Source organism: Python bivittatus, unplaced genomic scaffold, assembly GCF_059951505.1.
Source record: "Python bivittatus isolate LINGU-HERP-01145 unplaced genomic scaffold, Pbiv_v1 ctg000850_np1212, whole genome shotgun sequence".
Classification (NCBI taxonomy): Eukaryota; Metazoa; Chordata; class Lepidosauria; order Squamata; family Pythonidae; genus Python; species Python bivittatus.
The window spans coordinates 20,286,689-20,294,810 of NW_028277112.1; positions in this window are offsets into that span (position 1 = coordinate 20,286,689).

Here is an 8,122-nt window from a genome sequence, read left to right on the forward strand (position 1 = left end):
CTCTATTCTCTCCTCGATATTTCATAATCCTGGCTCTGCCTGTACATTGGCTGACTTGATTTTGCATCCAAATTGTCATTATAAAAGCAAAGATACAGCTAATAGAAGATTAACAACACATAATAAGCAACACCTGTTGTGTGTGGCAAACCTCTATTTGAGGAAAATGGAAACTGGATAGTCCAAATACAAAATAGCTTGATATTGGGGTTATGTGGATATCCAAATAGCAATAATTAGTTCCCCATGGATGGCATATTCTCTGAAGTGGTAGGATTCTTAGGTTTGGTGTTTGGATCTATTAGATCTTTAACCTACAGTTCACATGAAAAATATATAATTAATGGGGATTAATGACTCCAGAAACACAAAGGCCTTATTTAGCCTTCCAATCACCAACATGATTTTATTCGCATTGCAGTTGGGGTGTATATGTTAAAAGCTATTTGTACCGCTCATTCCACAATTATTGTGCGTTCTCCTTTCCAAAGTAATGAAATGGGTTCAGGGGCTGCAGCCTGTCCACCCTTGTTGGAAAGGTTTCTTGCATGCTATTGAGTCTTTGCATACAAAGACCACACAAGTATGGCGAGTTCATCACTACAGCCCCTGACCCCCCACCTCAAGTGGAATGAAGGAAGGAAAGCTAGCTAGCATACCCACCCTCTTCTTTCTGTGACTGAAACCACGAAGGAGGCTTAGGTATGTGCGTAAGGGAGGAATATCTATAACTCTATCTAAAACTCTTATTGTGTTCAATTTTTCTAGATCATACTACAACCTACATTAATAAGCAGAAAACTGTTTGGAAAAACTTAAATTATCTTTGGGATAAACACCATTCATGTCTTATAAGTACAGTGACCATATGTCCTTTATTATAAAGGACACTCCTTTATTTCAGAAAGCTGTCCTTTAGATTTATTTAGTTTTCAAAAACTCACTTTTGACCTTTATTTTGGTCATTTAACTTTTACCTTACAAATGGTACCATTTAATGCCCAGTCTTTCACAGTCTAAGGAAACTGAATTGTCATTTTAAAATAAATTTACTTATACTGTTTGATTTTAGATATTTTTATTAGAATACACATTTTTGTAAATTTTTCTTTTGCTCTTGAATTTTCCTTTGTAAAGCAAAGTTACAAACATAAACAATTAAAATGTTTTATCCTTATGAACCTCTTTAAGATTTGCCCCTTTTTCGGGTTTGTCCTTTACCTTTTTCAAGAAAATATGGTCACCATACTTACAAGCCAGCTGAAACAAAAATGTTTGTGCTATTGTGTTCATACATTAATGTAAACCTGGCTGTAGTTAGCTGAATAAGCCATAACTGGCTGAATTCTGAGGTCACACTAAGCTAGAAATGATTATTCATTACCAAATGACTGGGTATCATACTAAGCCAAACCACTATATAATGCTTTTATAAAAATTGAAAAAACACAAAGCCAGAAAATGCATATACTGGCCTAGTGAGCAGTGTTCACCTGAGGAACCAGGATTCTCTCTTTGTGGCCCCCTGAACCACCCCAGACCTTATTTGGTAAAACAGGATGGCATTTTCCCCCTCCATTTTGAAGCTGGAAACACATAAAACATCCTGAAAGCTCAACATAATTTTTAAAACAAAGGTTACCTTCAAATTCCAAGAAAACCTTTTTAAAAAACCCTGAGCCTGCCTGCTCTGCAGCTTCTGCCCACTGTGGCATGTTGCCCCCCCCCCACTGCAAATGTTAAGGACTCCCTGTGGCCATAAAAAGGGCCCCCTCAAGCATGATCTTTAAATGTTAGCAGGAATTTATATAGGATCTCAAGTGATTTAGGTTTAGTTTCATTCTATTTATAACCCTGTGTTGGGGTGATTTCATTTTCCACTAAGAATGGAATGGGGTAAGGAAGGAATTATTATCTCTTAGATTTATATCCTACTTTTCATTCAGGAGCTCAAGGTAGCATACATGACATTCCCTCTTATTTTTTACCACAACAACCCTGTGAGATAGGCTGGACTGAGAGAAGGTGACTGGCCCAAAATCATCCAATGAGCTCCTGTGGCCACATGTGGACCAGAACCTGGCTGTCCCCATTCCTAGTCCAACTCCTTAACTATTAGATCACACCAGCTCTTTTAAAAACATTTCTGTGGGTTTTCAACTGACATCTTTCTGCATGTCAAGCAAATCACTAAGCCACTGAAAGAGAATTGCCTAGTTAAATACTTCAATTTTAAGTTTAGATTTTTCTTTTTAGCATATAAAATATTACAGATTTCTATATTAAAATAATAAATGGATTAATACATAAGTAGGCAAAAAGGTTAGTTAAACAACAACTGGGTGCTTCTGAAAGAAAATAAAATCTGATGAGGTCAGTTTTACCAGTTATTCTATACAGTGGAACCTTGGGTTACGAATTTAATTCGTTCCGTGACTCTGGTCACACCCTGAATTGGTCACAACCCGAAGGAAATTTCCCCATAAGGTTCAATGTAATTACCGTTAATCCGTTCTGGCGTGGAGGACAGGGAGGCGGCTATTGCTTGGAGGGAGAGTCCCCCTCCCTACGACCACGTGTCAGGGCAGAAAATGGCCACGGACCACGTGTCGGGCGGAAAAATGGCCGCGGACCGTGTCACGGGAGGGAAAACGGCCGCGTATCCTGCTCGTACCCTGAGGCGGAGTTCGCAAATCGAGGTAAATTTTTGCGGCCGGAGCTGGTCGTAACCCGAAAAGTTCGTTAACAGAGGCATTCGTAACCTGAGGTACCACTGTATATCTTTTTAGCACTTAACTAAAATAGTAAATAGACTTTGAATATTTCTGGTAGGCAAATGCTTCTAATGGTTTATATACTACTCACTCAGACTCTCCAAAGCTATTCCAGATAATTAAAGAGCCTTCTGAAATAGTATGAGACCATGATGCCTAATGCTTGAGCAGGTGTGGCCAATATTTGGTTCAGTGGTCAAGAGCTGCCAAGGGCCTGACAGTGATGTCACATTATCAATGGCTGGGAAGGAACTAAAAATATCAGCCCTTTGGGGGAGTTTGGGTATATTTATAAAATTGGTGTATTAATCAGGTGGCTCACTGTGAGGTCCTTTACATGAAGTTGGATGCCAGAGACAAGCTGGGGTCTTGCTGGTATACTATTCCCCCCTGCTGCCCAGCTAACTCCCTATCTGAATTTCTCAATCTCATCACCAGGTTGGTGATGAATCCCCCCAGGTTTCATGTACTGATAGATTTTAACTTCCATGTCTTGGGAGTGGGGGTGGGTGCAAGATCTCATGGTTACCAATGACAACTAGGGGCTTATCCAAAACCATCACAACTCTGTCTTATGTGGTAGAGACACATACTGGATCTGATTTTTACCTCAATACAAGAATGTGAACTGACAGTAGAGGAGATGAACTTCAGTCCATTATCATGGCACACTGCTATCTAATTGCCTTGAGATTTGCAGCCCCCAATAACCATCTTAGAAGAACAGGCTCATTAAGTTGGTGCACCTCAAACAGCTTATAGATCTACTTGGGCACTTGGGGAATTTCCCAGTAACCTAGCAGAAGCTCTGTAGCTCTTAAGTTATGGTGCAGCTACAGTGCTCAACTGGGTTGTTCCCAGGCAGTCTTCATGGTGCTTCTTATTTATTGATAACTTCCAAAAGATGAAGCACTAAATGAGATGCCAGGAGTAATGCTGATGTAGGACAAGGATCGAAGATAACTGGAGATAGTTATAAGTCCATACTTAGGCATATACCATGATGGCAGAGTGCCAATATTTTTCCAAAATTATTCCATCTACAAAGTGCCAACTAGCAGTGTTATTTGGGTGACCCATTCCATTCTGGGCTTTGGGAACCTAGAAGATCCTCCTCCTGACCTTTTGGAGCAGTTTGCCTAGCTCTTTAAGGACAAAATCACTCATATTTGCTCTGAAGTGGATACTGAATGGGCAGAATCTTATGAGATGATTTGCAACTTCTTGCATGGTCAACTGGGCTCTTTCGAGTTTGTGATAGCTGAGACAGTGGACATGATCATCTGTGGGATGAGTCCAATCATCTGCAAATTAGATCATAGCCCCATAATATGCAGACAAGAAGAGAAAATACAATGGCATGGGTATAATTAGTGAATTCATCTTTGTGGAAGAGGCAATGCCTAGTACCTCGAAGGAAGCAGTGGTGTTCTCCCTCCTCCTTTACCCAGCTAATTATCATCTAGTCTCCTACCTACCATTTCTTGGTATGGTTGAAAAACTGATTGGGCTTCTATACAGAAGGTCCTGATTATCTAGATCCCTTCCTGTTAGGATTCAGGCCTGGGCATGGGACAGAGACTGCAGTGGTTGCTCTCATGGATGACCTGCAGTGGGACTTGAAGGGGAATGAAGTGCCCCGCATTGTCCTGTGAGACCTCTCAGCAGCATTCAATACAATTGATGATGATTCTTTCAGGCTAGTTGCAAAGATCAGAGGTATGGTGGCTCTACTCTTTCCTAAATGGATAGTTCCAATCAGTACAGGAAGTCCTCTTTTAGTGACCACAATTGGGACCAGTAACTCAGTTGTTAAGCAAAGTGGTTGTTAAGTGAAACTGCGACTGTGCTTACAATCTTACTTCAGCTTTCCTTTGCTTTACAGACCTATGAAGGTTGTAAATGTGAGGATTGATCATAAAGTTACTTTTTCATCACCATTGTAATTGTGAATGGTTGCTAAACAAGGGAGTTGTTAAACAAGGACTACCTCTACTGCTGGGGGAGGAGAGATTGAGCTTTTGGCCACTGTGGGGTGCTCCTGGGCTTTCTCCCCCAATGTATATGAAAATGTTAGGGGAGATGATCCATCAGTTTGGGATTAGGTATCCTCAATATGCTGATTATATCCAGTTCTCTACCCCAGTTTAAGTAAAAGATGTGCTAGATGCCCTGACCCAGTATCCAGAAACTGTAAGGGAGAGACTGAAGCTGAATCCTAGCATGATGGGGTTACTGCTGGTACAAAAACTACTTGGTTCATGGATATTCTATCCATCGCTCTTTGTGAGGATGGCTGGGACCCAGTATATAACATTCACTGTGGGACAGCCTGCCACCTGAAGTCAGGTTGGCCCCAATTCTTTTGTCCTTCAGAAAAATGGTGAAGACAGTGTTCTTCCATAGGACTTCAGAAAGGAAGATTTTACTTACAACAAAAACATATATTATTGTAATGGTGGAATGTTTTTATGGATGTTTTTATATCTGTATATTGTAGGCTCTCTAGAATTACATGAGTAAGTAGCCTGTAAACTGAAATGAATAAAATATATTCCTAAACATCTGGATTCCTTTTCTTCCCACTTCCATTTCTTTCTTTCTTTTTAATAGTAGAAAATAGTCATTTGGCAGATTACTAATAAATTTCATAGGGTGAATGTGAGAGATTCTAGGGACCACAGATTTAAGTGGGTCAAAGTCTGCATGTATCCAGGCTGTGGTCTGATCACCCTGTTCTTGAATTAAGCCTTGAAGTTGAAAATTTCTTCAATTTTATATACATTGTTTAAAAATACAGTAGCTGACAACTACAATTTATCAGTTTCATGCAGGAAAGAAATGTTTATCTTTAGCTTGCTGTGATGGTAACAGAAACTGCTTTTCTGTAATTTCTGTTCCTATTGTCATTTTAAGATTTTTGCCAGGACTCTTGCAAGACCAGTTAAGGTTAAATAAATCTTCCTTCCTTCTGTGATCCCAATAATTCTCAGGACTGTTTTTGTAGTTACTATGTGTACTTTTAAAAAACATACAAAGTTGCATTTAACAGCACCTCCAATTTAACGTTTGCAAGAATACGACCATGGTAATCTGAAGAAGCTCTAAAAAAATATAGAAGCTTGCAGAATTGACACCTAAAAATGTAGAAACAATCACATTTTTAATTATCTTGAGCCCCACCTTCTGAAGAATAATTTGAACTTACTGTTGGGGGTTGTGAAATGTTATTACAAAAACCATGAGGAGGAGAGAGGATTCATTCCTATCTCGTGGAGAGCCATGAGGAGAAGAGACGGAAAATGAAGGAAACAGGAAAAAAGGCGGGCTCCAAGCCTCTCCCACACAAAGCAGCAAAGCTAGGCCGCAGCGAAGCAGCTCCTGCCTGTGCACTCCTGTGAGACAGGCTTGGTTGAAACCCCATATTTTCCGACACTTTAGTTTGGTTTGGTTTGGTTTGGTTTGGTTTGGTTTAGTGCACTAAGGTTTTCTTTTCTTTTTTTTCTTTTTTTTTTGGTGCCGTTGAGTTTTAAAATTAGCCTTATTCATGCTTTTGTTATATCTAATCTAGGAAACTGGTTCAAAGAGGCTGATTTTACATACGAAGTGTGCTTATTCTGCTCTGCTTCTACTAATGTTTTAGCTAGACATACTATTCTTGCTTCTTCACTCATATATGGACAGTTGCAACTGCTGGAGCAACACACTTTCAAATGATATGTTGAAGGTGACTTCAAATGATGTATGGAAAATGGCCTGTTCTTGTAAATCTGTTATCTTTTATTTTCACTGCAATTATGCTATTTGCAACAGCACTGATATAGAAGCCAAGAGTTGCAATAGTTAAGGTTTCTCTAATCAACTTTGTAAATGACAAATGCTTAATGTCTGTGTCTGGCAGTAATACTATTCAGCTATTCTTATATTAAAAGATGTTGCATATAGAAACCTTTGATTTAGATTAACTAAGCATGGCTTAATTTAGTCAAAGGACATTCAAAGGTCTTGATATTTGGAGCCATAATTTTCCCCACTCCTTTAAATCAACAGTGGGACATCTTCAGGTTTGCAGGATTAACTTTGCCTTTTATTGGAATCTTGATATGCACTCAGCAAAGCTTGGCTCAAAAGGAATGTGCTTAGAAAAAAAGAGTTCCAAGCCTAGACATGTGGAGTCCTTGGGGTTCTCTGAGCTTGGTTCTTTTCTTGCAAATGTTTCATTACCCTGCTAGGTAACATCTTCAGTGCTAAAATGGGATGGGGTTTACTCTCTATGTGCTGTGGCCTGCCTTGCGAGTGCTGGTAAGGGTGGGGTTTTTTTTTTGTTTTGCTCCTCTGGTAGTTTGATTGGCATGTGTTTGCTGCTTGATTGTGTGCCTGGGGTAACCTTTGCTTATCTGGGTGATGATTGCAGGTGAGGCAATCTTCTGGTCTTTTGTCTCTTTTGAATAGTATGTAGATGCTGTTAATCTCTATGTGTCTGTTAATTGCTGCCTTGTCTGAATGCCAGGCTTCCAAGAATTCTCTTGCATATTTGGATTTAGCTTGGTGTAAAATGTTGACAGTTTCCCAGTTAAAACTATGGTTGAGTCTGTCCATGTGTTGTGAGATTAAGGAATTTTCATGATGTCTTCTGACTGCTAGTTGGTGCTCGTGGATGCGTTCTGCTAGTCTTCTGCCTGTCTGTCCTACGTAGTGTTTGTTACAGTCCTTACACTGTATGTTGTAGATGACTCCTGCTTTTTCTTCTTGGGCTACTGGGTCTTTTGGTTTACTTAGGGTATTTTGGAGTGATTTTGTTGGTTTATGTGCTACAGAGATGACATAATCTATCAGTGCATGCTGATTTACCCTCTTCAATCTCTGTTCTGAATAGATGTTTTCCTGAAAGCTTGTGAAATTTTCTTTGTATTGACAGCATCTGAGCTAATAAGAGGTATAAAAATCATGTGACCAATGAATCGCAAAAGACCCCCAATTCTTACAACTGAAGATCAGTCAGCCAAAATAATTTGAGATCCTACTAGGACGTTGCAAGCCATTGACATCACTGAAGGAGGACGATGGTTAGAAGGAAACTTTGACAATGCTATTGGCCTGTAACATTACTGACTCTTAACTATTATTGCAGCAGAAAAAAAAGTGGGATGTGGTAAGTATATCACTATATACTACATCCATCTACAAAACATTCTGCACAATTTAATGATTCATGTTAAACTTCCTTGCAAAAGGGTCTGCATAAGTGCTTCTGTTAGCTCATCTGAATGGCTATTAATCTGAAAAGCTTTGAAAAACAATATTTCTGTGTATAGTTCATTCTTCATCCTCACCCATTAGATACTTAA